Source organism: Falco rusticolus, chromosome 1 (genome assembly GCF_015220075.1).
Source record: "Falco rusticolus isolate bFalRus1 chromosome 1, bFalRus1.pri, whole genome shotgun sequence".
Classification (NCBI taxonomy): Eukaryota; Metazoa; Chordata; class Aves; order Falconiformes; family Falconidae; genus Falco; species Falco rusticolus.
The window spans coordinates 112,527,650-112,541,992 of NC_051187.1; positions in this window are offsets into that span (position 1 = coordinate 112,527,650).

Genomic DNA, 14,343 nt, shown 5'->3' on the forward strand with positions numbered 1-14,343 from the left:
AGCAGCTACCCATTCTCCAGCTCAGTTCTGCAGCTTGGCCACCTGCAGTATGGGTAGACAAGATCTGTGGACAGCAGATTTTCAGTAGCACATGGAAGACCCAGGGACTGGAACTTGAGTGTCCTAGGAGGAGCATTTGGGAGTGGCAACAGCTCCTGGCTCCCACTCAGCTCTGAACCCAGCTAGGACTGAGATTTCTCCCCTGAGACAGACTGATGAGAGGTAAGCTTTGTCTCTGAGAGGCAGCTTCCTTCAACACCAGCTCTTGTAACTGCCACATTTAGCCCCCAGTCTGGGACATACCTATCCATTTATAGAGGTATATCACCTTTGAAAGGTTGTCTGCCTCCTACACTGAGCTATTCTGTCCCTAGCAACATTGCTCCCTGGTCTTCCTGGACTATTTCAGTTCACCATTCAGTTCACCATTTGTAATTGAAGTGGCTTGAATCTGGCCTTAACCACAGCCGTGCCTCTAAAAATGTCTTCAAAGAGCCCTCCCAGAAGCATGGTGGTCACTGTTATTTTCTCCTGTTTTCTTTTGTAAGAGTTGTCTGCCTCCTGGCTCCTCAGCATCCGTTGACTGAGAAAATTAGACACTCTCCCTTTCCACGTAAGTACCAGGAAATTGGTTTCCCTGGCATTGCTGTCTGCTTTCTGGGCAGCCCAGACTCACACCAGGCTCACAGTACAGATTAAAACAAAATTTATTTATGATAAGGGAAGTTCAGGATTACCTGGCTTCTGTCTCCAGGCCCCACTCTCTCCCAGCAGCCCCTTTAACTTTTACATTCTGAATTGCAATGAGCTTTCATGTCTGCTGAGCCCTGATGCTCTCAGAGGAGCTCTGTGATATTAGAATATTTTGATGAATTAGAGCCCTTGCTTTTATTTCGCCACTGCAAACCTCTGTTCTGGGAGAGCATCACCGATGCATTCACATTTTGCAGTGCATTTGGCAGAAATGGCTAAACAAGCTTGAGATGGGGACAGTTAAGCAGAAAGGGGTGAGGATTTATGGCACTTCGAATTCTTACTGTCACACTGAAATCCAGTACTAGCATACTGCTTTTGCGTGGGGGGCAGGGAAGGGTGCGTCTGGCCTTGCCAGCAACAACAGAGTAGATCATGTGCACAGAGCCAGCGGTGAGTGGACACCCGTGCAAGCTTGTAAAATGTAACTGCTCCTGCGCTGGTTGTACGGAGGCTCTAATGGCAGTCAGCATCTCCCTTGTGTGGCAAATGCTTCTTTTTTTTAAATTATAGCTGTAGGTCAGCCAAGTGGCTGTGTACCTACCATGCCACCGGTGCCTGGGGCTCTACAAAAGCAATACAACCAGCGTTGGCACTGCATACTCTGAAAAGCTAAGGGGGAACACCACGAACAAGTCTTACTGATGTGCCTGTAGGGGAAGTTCTCACTAGCCAGACACTTGATAACCCTTGTGTGAAATCAGCCTGGACTAAGCCAGCTCAACCTCCTGAAACACAAACTTGTGGGCCAGCAAAGGTGACTTTGGCAGGGGCAGGAAAAATGTCAAGAATCAGCGTGAATATGGTAAGTGCAGGAGGAGCCAGTTAGACTGTAAGATATTGGGACTGGGAACATTCTTTGAGACAACTTGTGTGTACCAGGATTGGCACAGTAGTTGGGGACTGGGAGTGCTGTGCTGGCACAAGCTGTACACATGCACACACGCCAAACCGCCTTGGAGCAAATGATGTTCAATCAGTGTTGCTGGTTGGGGTCACTCGTATAAGTCATGGGTTTTTCCTCCTTCTTCCTGAAGAGAAAATTGCAGGATAGTAGAATCTGCCTAGAAAATTACTTTCTAAGAGCATTTGTGCCAAAAAAACTTGGTAGTTTATGCAAAGTAAATAAATAAAACAGGCTGTGAAGGTGAGCGAAGTAACAGAATAAAACCCCTAAACTAATATATTTGCAAAAAATATGCTTGCCTTAGTCACCCCCTCTGTTCCTCCCAGAGCCCATATCCCACTGTAGGGAGCTGTGGCATTTCCATCAGTGAGACAGCGCACTTTCCCTTGAAAGCTGCTGGGTTTAATCTTACCATCAGATGGTGTGATTCATTTCTGCAGTCCCTGTTGTACATTTCTTAATATCAGACATGAGTGAAATATCTTCAGGACTGTGAGTGAGAGTGGAGTTAACTATTTTTTCAAAGGAAAAAGATGTTGGAAATACATAGTGGTCTTCATCAACTGAAAGCGCGTGTGAAACCAAGGCCAGGCTCCTGGGCTACACGTGATGAGCCTGTCATGGGGTCAACTAAGTGAGGCAGAAAGAGGCTTTCACACCTCTAAAACAGAGCCGGTTTCGGTTCAGCCAAATCCCAGGTGTAGTTCAGAGCATTTGGCCCAGCATGCAGCTGCCTGGGGGTGGCCACATCTGGCAAGTAACAGCTACACCCCGCAGAGAAAAGGGCCTATGCCGGCTACGAGCCTGTGCTGCGTGAATCCATCCTCCACAACACAGCAGAGCTTTCCTCTGCCTTTTGTAGTGCCGCAGCGGCTCCACAGAGCTGTATGAGAGGACAGAAAGTTCCATGTAATAGTGGAGGTTTCCCCCCATCTTCTGTGAGACCAGTACGTGTGCATAGTCTGCTTTAAATACAGTCATCATATGCATTGTCTCAAATGGTTGCATAGGTCAAGAAGTCCTCCTGAAAGCTGTGTTCAATGAAGACAGGCTGAGGTCCTTTTACTTTTGCCTCTGGTTTCTGAGCCTTTAAAGTCTGTTCAGGAGGTGTGTGCTAAAGTGCTTTCCTGCAACAGCTTTCCTGTAATGGAAGCTGCAATTCTCAAGCCATCTCTTGATTTCTGAAGCAAAGGCTTGAAAGCCTCCCCAGATATTGCAAGCTGAAGTAAAAAGCTGTCTGTGGTAGCCTTGAATTATGTGTCTTCACACCTTTGCTTCCTGATGGTTGTACTTAGGCCTTTTGAATTTCTACCTGTAAATCATCTTCAACACCTTTGAAACACAAATGTTCATAACAGTGGTATGAGCTAAAAACATTTATTTCATAGTTTAAAGTGGTCCTGCCATCTTCAGCTTTTCTTTGGTATCTCTGCATGATGATCACCCATTTGGGGGGAAAGTGCTTTCCGTGATTTTGTCTGTTTTGCCATGACCAGTTCCTCGGTTAGGAGCTTGATTCTCTTTTCTCACCCTTTTCCACATACAGCATTGCAGCATTAAAAGAAAAAAACAATCTGTTGATCAAGTAGGTGGATGTTCACACCAGAACTAAGTCAGAATCTCACTCCCCAGCAGAAAGGCTTTTGGTCAAGACCCAAATACAAATCGCAGTAAACCCGAGGGTTTGAGCCTGCTGTATTCCTTCCCATTTGCACGTTCTTCTCCACTTTCCCTTGTACTCAATTTGTTTCCTTCTTCCCTTTCACCCAAAGTCTCCCCTCTGTCTTCACAATTTTGATGAATACTGGGTTCTGCAGAAGTTCGTCCACCCACCCCTCATACCACCTGCCAAAAAGCTGGCATGTGCAGTTTCTTCTTTACAAGGAACCACCGTCTCTTTTCTCTGATTGTCTGAAACCACTTACTAACCAAAGGTAAGTCACATCTCCAAAATGACTATGCAGTTGTTTACATTGCTAGGAAAAATGAACCTGTTGTGTACTGCTGAAAAGGGAGTAAACTCACTGGCTTTGTGCATATGGGAAGTGGGTAAATTCTGTTTCTCTGTGTTTATTCTTGACTTCACAGCTGTTTTCCCCAATTTTCAAGGTGTCGGCAGTCTTTGAGATAGCAGGATAGCAGGATTACTTTAGCCTGGGATTTTGGTCTGTCTGCTTTGCCTTCCTTCATTGTTAACCTTGTGTGCCTGCTGGATGAGGACTTGATACAGATGAGAAGTAAAGGTGATGAGCTATTTCTAACTCAACTTTGCTGCAAACAGCTGGTTTGTAAAAGTTACATTACACCCTCAAGAAAAACAAAGGTACTTAAGCCTAGAATGTCACCGATCTCAGTACACCAGCCTGCTGCTAAATGCCTTCCAAACTCTGCCCTTCATCTTCAGGCCTGGCTGTGGGGTGCACTAGCATATCTGTATGTCAGAGCAACCTGATCAGTTGTAAACTGGTGGTGCCTTTACCCAGTATCATCCACAACTGCCTCCCCATTAATTCTCTCAGCCTGGAAGCACCCTGATGTCTCCTTAATAGGGGTTAGCATTATTTATAGCAATTTACAGGTGTGCTGCTAAAAGACAGAACTGTAAATCACCTCAAATGTTGTTCCATGATGAAGTGCCTCTACATTATTTAACGAATTGTCCCAACATGACTGAACGATGCACAATGGAAAAACTTGCCACAGAAATATAATATTGAAAAGGCCATAATACTGCGTATTTAGTTTAGATTTGTAATTGCAGTTGATATTCTTCTGGCAGTTTTGTACTCCAAGAGTATTTTCAGCTTCAGAAAAGCAGAGTACATCTAACCTGGGGGTGTCGGTGGGGCAATTCAACAACTAATACATGTGACACTGCTATACAGCTGGTGTTACAGAGGTATTTGGCACAAAAAAGATCTGGCTGCATGTGCACGTTCCAGTTACAGCTTACTGCCTAAAGTGTAAGGTAGTAACGTTGTTTTACAGCGTATGAGAGTGATTTTGCCTCAGTAGAAAGAAGATTGAGGTGTGATGAAATGCCAGCAAAAAGCGCCTACAGATACCTCAAAATAAAGAACTACACATGTTCTGAGATGTTGATCTATTGTATTTGGCCTTAATCTGAGTGCAGCACTTTCCCGGATCAAGAAAAGGCTTGTGATTTTGAAATGAGAGGAAAAGTGGAGCAGTATCTTCTCTCTAGAAAACCTGGAGTGAAAATGAACCACATTAATTGTTATATTGGTCCTTTCTCTTGTAATTGCAGGTAGTTTTCCTCCTTCAGATGTGCAGGGTACCGTTATGTGGCAAACAGCTTGTTTTTTCTTTACTGAACCAAGGCCAGTTTAAAGATTGACACGCCTAAAACATACACCCAAGTCTCAACTGATCTGACTGAGTAAGATCTGGCACAAAAACTAACAGAGGAGCCCAGCACCACTAGCCAGGTCAGCTGCTGATTTCCTCTGGGCAGGAAAATTTGCTCACAAGCACCAACAGGTGTATTTGGAAGGGCAAAGGAGGGAAAAGAGGGTCTGGAGAGGTGAAGGGAGGGTTGGTGTCAGCGCCTCTTTCCCAGGGATTCAGGGTCTGGAGGTGTATAAATCTAAAGATGAGAACTGAATAGCCCCAGCAATGCCTCTGTTGCTTTTTAAGGAGTAACTTTTTTTTTTTTTTTCCCAACTTAACCTTTCGAGTTTCTCAGTTAAATCTTAGCATCAGTCAGAGCTCTCTTAATGTGAAGTCCAAGACCTTCTAAAACCATCAGTGAGGATGTGTAAAATGTTGCCACAGAAATGTCCGTTTCCATGTGGATGCTGGGGCTGCTTGTGTTAGCACATATCTGTGTGCAGGAGGACCCACTTAATTAAGGCCAGCCTCAGCCAGCAGAGCTGCGTTCAGGCTCCTGCTGCACTGGGAGGATGAGGAGCATTGCAACAGAAGCAGGAAAGGGTGAAGGAGGTGCCCTGGGTGTTGGAATGTTCACCCAAGCGGTGGCGTCTTCCTCAGGAGGGCCTGGGGGACCACACTCGACATGGCCCTCCCTCTATCTGTGCCTCCCCCAGCCTCAAAATGGTTTTAAAACTTTTAAGCCCACTTCAAACCGATGGAACAGATAGGGAAAGGGCTTAACTGTGAATATATCCCCAAGATTTTGTGCAGCGAGGCAGCTGACAGAGGGGACAGACCCCATGTGTGTCCCACACAAGGGAGAAGGCAGAAAATCACACACATACCAGAAAGCCTGCTCCAGGCAAGAGGTTTTATTAATGCTCCATCCTCAGGAAAAGTGTCAGTCTGAGTTTGTGCCTCATTTGACACTAAAGAACCCAACTAAAAGACCCAAATCTGAGGGAAGTCGGCTTTTGCCATTCCACTGCTGCTCCACCTCCCCGGTGCGATAGCCCTGAGGCCGAGCTTTAAAACCAACGGCTACGCTGCTGCTGGGGAAATAAACCACTTCTTGCCATAGTTCGAGGTGAATGGGTGTTTCACTGGGCATGCCATCCTCCCAGCATCCCGGAAGTAGGATATTCAAGGAAGTTGCTGGTTCTGCTGTTTGGAGGCGCTGTCAGGTGGGGCAGGGTCGGTCCCCTGGTCTGAGCACTCTCCTAGGATCTGGGAAACTTCTTTACAGTTCCTCATCCATCCCAAACTTCTCCATTTTCCTCTGCTCTAAGGTCAGGTAGCAGCACGTCCCTGCCTCCTGAGGACGTTGTGGGGATCAGTATGCTAAATACCATGAGGCGCTCTGGTACTGCCAGAGAGACGGGCAAAAGCACTGAACTGCCATAAAGACCCAGAAAGAATTACAAAATTCTAGGAAGAAAATCCTTAAAAAAAACCAAAAGGCGGTCCATTGGGATACAGTATTAAATACACTGTCAGTCACCCCCAGCACAGTTCTCACTTTTCTGTATGCTCTCTTCCACACACTGCCACTGCTTTTGCCATTTGAGCCTACAATGTGTGTAAAATGGGACTACTGCAGCACACGCAAGCGATGGAGTTTGGACTGTGTGTTTTCCTTCACAGAGTACTGCCGCCTTGGCACCAGAAACCTTGTAAGTAATGTGTTTTGCAAAAATCAATAAATAAAGGAGCAAATGAAAATGTCATCTACATAAATATGCCACAATAAGTTTAGTCTTTGGATCAAAGTGCTCAAGACGACACAGCTTTGAAACAGAAAGAGAGGAATCAAAATTACACATCCCTGCATATCTGCTCGGATGCCAGCTGTTTAACTGAGGCGTACATACCGTGGCTGATTAAATGAAAACATTTCAACAGCTGTCTAAAAAAAAGTAAAACCCTCTCCCTGTCTTCCTGGGGCTGCCTTGTACACCATCCCCGTGGGCTGCCCAGGAGAGCAGCCACTTGGCTCCAGCCCACACCTGCCCCGTCTCCGCTCAGCATGCAGGGGCCACCAAGCACACAGGGCTGCTCTGGGCTCAGCCAAAGGACGAGCAGTAAGATCCTTGGCAAGGTTTGGACATCACCGAGTCCTGGTGCCATTAACTTGCAAACCTGCATCTGGGCCAGAGCTCATCAGCTGGCTGGCTCTAATCTGGACTGTTCAATGAGTTGAAAGTAACGCTGGCCAATTCCGGGGGACAAAGCAGCTCGGCATGTGGAGGGGAGAGGCGCTGGTTTTCATAGCCGAGCCAGAGAGAGCCCTACCTCCCCAGCAGGGAAGAGGGCTTATGGAAGAGAAAAAGCTTTAGGTAAGTGGTGGGTGGTCTCTGGTGGCTGCCTCCCTCCCAGTCTGCAGAACCAGCTGGGAACCGTTCTCCAGCCCTGGGGCCAAGTGGCACCGCGTGATTGCTGATTCCCCTCCTCTCTTCCCCTCCCTCCCCAAAACTACGTGGGCACAGCCAGCCTGCCTGGTTGGAGCAGATACTGTCCCCAGCCCATGGCCAGGCATTGCCTGGGAGGGTGTTTACCGGCTCCGACCAGCATGGCAGAGGCAAAGCTGTCAGTGGCCGGGCTGGTGGCCCCCTCCTGCTTTGTTCCCTGGTGTCGGCACAGCCAGGAGGGGCTGACCTGTGACACTAGCCCGGGCTCCGGTGGGGATGCACGAGGTGGCCTCCCAGAATCCCAGCCCCTCGGCTACACTGGGAGGATGGTGATACTCTCCTTGTAGCACAAGTGTTGCCACAAACCCCAGCACTGGGATTTAGTAGCGTCCTCAGCAGAGCTGGCAGCAATTGCGCAGCCTGGACTGCATCGGCTGTCACCCCTCTCCAAACACAGGCACCCCAACTGTGGGCGCCGAGTGTGCCCCCTTTCCCAAGCAGACAAGGCATTAACGTGGGCACAGAGACAGGGACCGGCACGTCACCCCTCCATCACCCCCAGCCCACTGCTGACATCCATCCACCTTGTGTCTGCCTATTGAGGGAAGCTGAAACAGAGAGTGATTTAAATTGCCATGAGCTGGGAAGGTAACAGGGAGCAGGCAGCCACCCCAGCAGTCGCTGATGAGCTGCACCAGTTAGCACGGGACCCGAGCTGGGCCTCCCCCACCGCAGTGCCCCTTCTCCATGAGGAAGGGCCAGTAGGAAAAGCGTGCGGGCATCTTCACGTTAAGGTATTTCAGTGCAAGAAACTTGGGGGAGCGATGTATCAAGGCACGTCCATTCACAGTCATTTTTAAGGATGCTGCATTTTAAGAATGTATTGTTAAAGACTGTATTTCTGAAATGAAGAGCAATTAGGAAAGAAATTTTACAACCCAGGAAGTAAAAACAATTTCAAAAGGTGAAATCTTTTACTTTTTTTTTTTTTTTTGGTATTGTGTTTGGGGGGGTGGATGGGGTTTGGTGGGTGTGTTTGTGTGCACCTGTGGGATGGAGGCTTTTATCATGCTAAAGTTTGCCACCACACGTGTCACTGCCAGAAGCAACCCCCAAGTCACAGCCATTAATGGGATGGGAACGGGACCTGTACACTGTGGCACATCTGCCATTTCTGCCCCCAAAATAAGGCAAGAAACTGAACCGCTTTTCACTTGCTTAAAAGCTGCATAGAATACTGTCATCATTGTAACACAAGACTTTTCCATGGCTTTCCCTCCCCATCTGGCATGGGCTGACTTGCCCAGCTATGTTTGACATGATCTTTTGTAATGGCTTTGTTAAATACAGACAAAGCTATCTCCCTGTAAAATGCCCCCCCCAAAAAACGTATGTTCTCAGTGTTAAGTTTATCCCACCTACTTCCACAGCTTTCCCTCCAAAAGAACGTGGTGCCACAGGCAAGAGAAAAGCTACAAGGGTTTTGACTGAGTAGGCAGGTAAGGAAGGGAATTCCACCACGCAGTGAGCCCTTCCCAAACGCAGCCAGCCACGCATGTGTGCCCACACGCACCCCGAGAGGACTCGATCCCTGAATGCCACAAGCAAACAGACAAGAAACACGTGCTGGCCACGTGCACGGCAGCATGCCCTTGTGCTACATCTCCCATGTGCTCCTGGTGTCATTAACTGTGAGCACATCTGCGAGTAGGCTTCAACGTGTCAACCTGGGGCCTTCTGGTGGCTCTTTGGGCCTCCTGGGTTTGCCTACCCGGGGCGTTGCTTTTGCTTCTCATCCCAAAGGCATTTTTGTCTTCGTCTGCCCAGAGAGCACGTGGGACCAGTACAGTGGCAGTGGCTCTAGGAGGGGACTCACACTGCTGGCGACCACCCTGTGACCTGCAGAAGACGTGTCCAGCTCTGCAGGAGCACCCTTCCCTCGCGTAGGGGCCAGGGCTGTACGCACCCCACCTCGCACCGATGGGCCCCCCGGGCTCGCCGCCCAAGGGGCAGGGAGGGCTGGCTGCAGCCGCGCGTGGCTGCTGATGTACCGCGCTCCTGGCGGGGGGGGGGGGGAGATGAATGTCCCCAGGGTGTCAGCATGCGGTGGGACCAGGAGGTGAGGCGAACGCCCATTTGACGCTGGCCTGTGTGGAAAGCTCGTGGGAGCCCCTGCGGGGGCAGCTGCGCAGGCTGGCTGCTGATGCAGTGCCCACCCCGCCCCGCAGCCCCCACCGCCCTGGCCCCCCACTCGTACACTCGTGGGGGAGGTCTGGGGGCAAAGGGGCCTTTCCGATGCGTGGTGAGAGTCCCCTCCTGCGGGGGGGTGGAAGATCGCCGGCGCCCCCCGCCCCCCCCCCGCCACCCGAGTGCCGCCGGGGCAGCGGCGCCCCTCCCCGGGGCCTCCGGGCGGGTTCTGCGGGGCTCCGTGTACCTGCCCCGGGGGGGGCCGGCCCCGCCGCACGGCTGTCACCGCCGCCTCCTCCCCGTTATTTACATCCCTCTTTAGCAGTCTAATTACCCGCTTTATTGCTTTCGCCTGGGGGAAGCCCGGGGACGGCGGCGCAGGGGGGACCCTCCTCGCAAGCCCCCGCCGCGCTCCGCTCCGCACCGCACCGCACCGCACCGCCCTGGGGCGGGGGGGGCGGGGGGACCCAGCTCAGCCGGGAAGGTCCCCTCACCGCCGGGCTGGCAGCCGCACGTCGGGCGGGGAGGGGCGGAGCGGGGCCGGCGGGCCCAGGCAGCCCCCGGGGGGCCGGCGGGGCGCTCCCCCTCCCCGCAGCCCCTGCCGGGCGGCTGCACCGCGTTGCGCCCAGGCGACCCGCGCCATCGGAGGGGGAAATCCCGGCGGGATAGATGGATTCTCAGATAAGCAGCGGAGGTAATTTATTGGCCTTTATGTCTTCCGATGGAGTGGGGGAGATACGGCGGAATGGTGGCTGCACTTCATTAAGGGGGCTGACTCCGCCTCAGCCGAAAGGGGGTGCCCCCCCCGGCGCCCCGGCGCCGGGGATGCCCCGCGCCCAGCCCGGGCAAGGGACGAGCCCCGGTCGCCCCCCGCCAGCGCCCGTCGCGCCGCTGCCGCCGCCCCGGGGGGAGCCCCAGCGTCTCCCCGCTCATCCAGGTTGTCCGCGCCGCGCTCGCTCCTCCAAACTCATCTAAATTACATCAATAACAGAGCGCACTCTTTAATGAGCTCTCAACTTTAAAGACTTGAAGGATATTAACAAGCCGCTTGACAAATGGTGCTTAGAAGCACATTAAAGACGCTGCTAATGGAGCGCATAATGACGGCTAATTTTCGATCAGATATAAATTAGAGCCCCAACAGTTATTTGCCTTAAGGACTTTATGTAAATGATCCTGTTCTGTATAAACGGGGAGGCGAGCCCAGCCGAGCCCCGCCGCGCTGCTCGGCGCTGCCGCAGCCGGACGGGCCCGCAGCCCCCGGCCCCGGCCGCCGCGGAAACACCGCGGGGCTGCGCGGGGCGCCGCGCCTGCCTCCTCCTCCACCCCCCCGCCCTGCGGCCGGGCGGGTGTGCGGGGGAAGGAGGAGGAGGCCGAAGGCTCGTCCCGCTGGCGGCCTGGCTGCGGAGGGGAGGGGGCGGCTGCGCCCGCGGGGGGGCCAAAGGCCCGCGGGGTGGGGGCGACCGGGCAGCGCTGCGCCCCGGGGCTCCGCGGCCACGGAGGGCTGGGGCAGGGCCGAGGCGGGGCCCATCTGCGAGGCCGGCCCCTGCAGGCGCACACGCTCCGGGGCTGCCCAGCTGCCGCCCGGCGCTCCTGCAGGCGCCTTTTTTCTTCCTCCCTTGTTTTGGTCGGGGGGGGGGGGGGCAGGTTTTTGATTTGGAGTTTGTTTGGGAGTTTTTTTCTTGCTTTTCATTTTTTTGGCAATAAGTGCCAGCTAGGGGCCCGGCCCCGGGACAGGGAGGGTGACCCGCTGCAGCACAGCGGCCGCGCTCCTGCCCCCGGCCGGCGGCAGCCCCCGGGTCAGCTACCCCCCCGCCGCGGGAAGGGGCGCCCGGCTGCCTGCGGGAACCCGCGGGGTTTTCCTGGGGGTTCGGGGAGATTCTTTCTCCTTCCTCCCCATCCCTCTTGCTTGCGGGCTGGTCTCCTTCCTCCAGAACCAGCATTTACCTTGGCCGCGGGACAGGTGCCCCTGCTGCGCCGCCCGGCTCCCTCCTCCGGCAGGGCACGGGGGTCTCGCCTGCCAAAGCAACAACAAAGGGGAGAGGGAGTGTGGTGTCCCCTAGCCCCGTTACCACGCCGGGACCACACAGCCGCCGGGCTGCCCTGGGAGCGGGGCCGCTGCTGGGGGCCGCCACCGCCGCGCTCGGGGTGCGGGGGGTGGCGGGGGCCGCGCTCCCCCCGCACCCCCGGAGCAGCAGCCCCCTCCCCCCCCGAGAGAGGATCTGGGGAGAAAAAACGGCGACCCCTCCATCCTTCCCCGCGCCTGTCCGCGCAGCGACCCGCGGGCCGGGGCGCACTGCCGCCCGCCGGGGCGCGCAGGGGGCGCGCAAGTTGCGCGGGAGCGGAGGGCCCCGCCGGCGGCCGTACTCACCCGGGCGGTCCCGGGGCTGTGCCTCCTGCTCCGCGCTCGCTGTCCCGATCCATCGATTTGTTCCTGGAAAAATGCGACGCATTCTTATAGCAGCTAGGAGCAATTAATATTGCATTAACCCTATTAAAACAAAAAAAAAAAAAAAAGGAAAAATCCGCACCCTATCAAAGCCATCTATTATTAACGCGAGGGTAATTGGAGACCCGAGACGTGGGGCTGCGCGTGTCGTGGGGCACGAGAGGCGGACACGCGCGTGACGGCGTGGCGGGAAGGAAGGAAGGGGAGCCGAGGGTGGCTAATATTTAATTTCAGGTCTGTGGTTTTCTAATTCGAGATTAAAAGCAGTCACGTCTTTGAAGCCAGGCACTTGGTGTAAATGTACAGTTAAAATATTCTATTCCACAGTCCCCAGACAGAGCTCTGCTACTCCCAGGCTTCATTAAATTTTAATTATCATCCCAGACTGGAGCAAGGGAAGAGGGGGAAGACTGTCCACCTAATTGCAATTGATAAAGGCAAAAAAGCCTAGATCTTTTTCCTCGCCGTGCACGCACAGCAGTTGTTGTTGTTGTTGTTTTAAATGCGGGCAAAGCCCAGCGAGGGCAGCGTGAGCGTCTCCACCTATAGATCTGCTGTTTGCAAAAGATGCACGTGAAGGAAAGCCGGGAAGTGATGTTATAGATGGGTGTTGGGGGGGGGCATCAGCTCTTGGCGAGATCTGGCGAAAGATCAACGGAAGAGACAGGGACCCTCATTAGGGCTCAGCAGCTTATTGTCTCCCAAAACAAAGCGCGCCGGTGCCTCGGAGCTCCCGGGCCGGGCGGCGGAGGGGCTGCCCCCTGCCCGCCCTGGCTCCCCCGCAGCCCGGGCGCCTCTGCCCCCCGCCCCTCCCCCCCGGCTCTTTCGGCCCTTTTCGTTTGTTAATAATCCGTATGTGTGGGACGGGCAGGTACTGGGAGAAGTCGACTAATTGCCTGGGGTTTTTCAATTTGGGCAACTAGAGAGCAGTCTATCTCCAGGCAGTAAAAGGTAAAAAATAAAACCCACCGCGTTTGCTTTCTAAGCAGCTTCCTATTATCACATCGCCACTTAATTTTATTTCCATTCTCTCCAAGTTAAATAGAAAGCCGAGCTCACAGGGGAGCTGCCATGTGCCTACAGACTGGGGATGTCAAGCAGAGAGACTCACTGTGCAAAGTTAATTTCAATTCCCGAGGAGGATTTCACATTCTCGCTCGCTCTGACCCACAGTAATTAGCTGAGATAACTAATGATTACTTACTTATTCCTTGTAATTATCTGGATTTAATAATTCGCTGTGTAATTTATTAATTCGCCCGTAATAGCCTTTAAGTGAATGGCTCATTTAAGAGGGCGAAGCGGCGGTTCAGGGGCGGTTCACCGCCTGCGCCTACGGAGGGTTTTGGGGGGCTCTCTTGCTGCTTCCGGGGGTCCGCCCGGACCCTCGCCTGGGCCCGCCGCTTTCCGCCCCCTTCTGCACCCCCCACCCCCCCAGCCTCTTCAAACAACGCCGCGCCCGCGGAGGTTGCACGAAAGCCCAGCCCGCGGCGGGGGGGCGGGCATTTCCCACGGGGAGAGGTGTGGCGGGGCGCGCAGGCTGCGCGGAAGGGCCGCGCTGCCCTCCCCGAGACCCGCCAGCAGCGGCTGCAGGAGGAGCTGAGCGGCGCTGCGCGCCCGCGGGAGCCCTGCGCGCCCGCGGGGCCGTACGGTGCCGTCGCTGTAGCAATGACGGTACTGGCAGCGACAAGCGCCAGCCGTGCCGGGGCCGCGGAGGGCCGGGGGCAGGGGGCGCCTGGGCCGGCTGGGGACGAGGCGCTTCTTCCGCGCCCGCGGAGCCGCCACCGCGGCCGTGCCAGCAGGCCGGGCTCTCGGGGTGCCCGAGCGGCTTTGAAGGTGCAGCTGGAGCTGGCGGCTGGGCAGGAAGATGAATATTTAATAGCGGCTCGTGGGCGACCGCCCCCCCCGCGCCGCCGTCGGGTTTCCCCGGCTTTTGTGAGCGCCACGCGAGGAAATCGCTTGTTTCTTCCCGGTTTTTTTGGGGGTTTTTTGCGCTCGTGTGCGTGCGTGGCACCTTTGGACGCCCCGCGCCAGGAAGCAGAGCGTCTGGGACAGCGGGGGTCGGCGTGGGGACACCCCCCTCACACACACACCCCCCGCACGGTCACAGCCACGCACACGGTCACCCGCGGCCGCCGCCGGGCGGGCGGGGCGGGGCGGGGCGCGCGCAGCGGAGCTGTCCGTGGTGCTGCCGCCGGCCGCCCCCCAACCCCCGGGCCGCCCCCCGACCCCTGGGCCATCCCCCC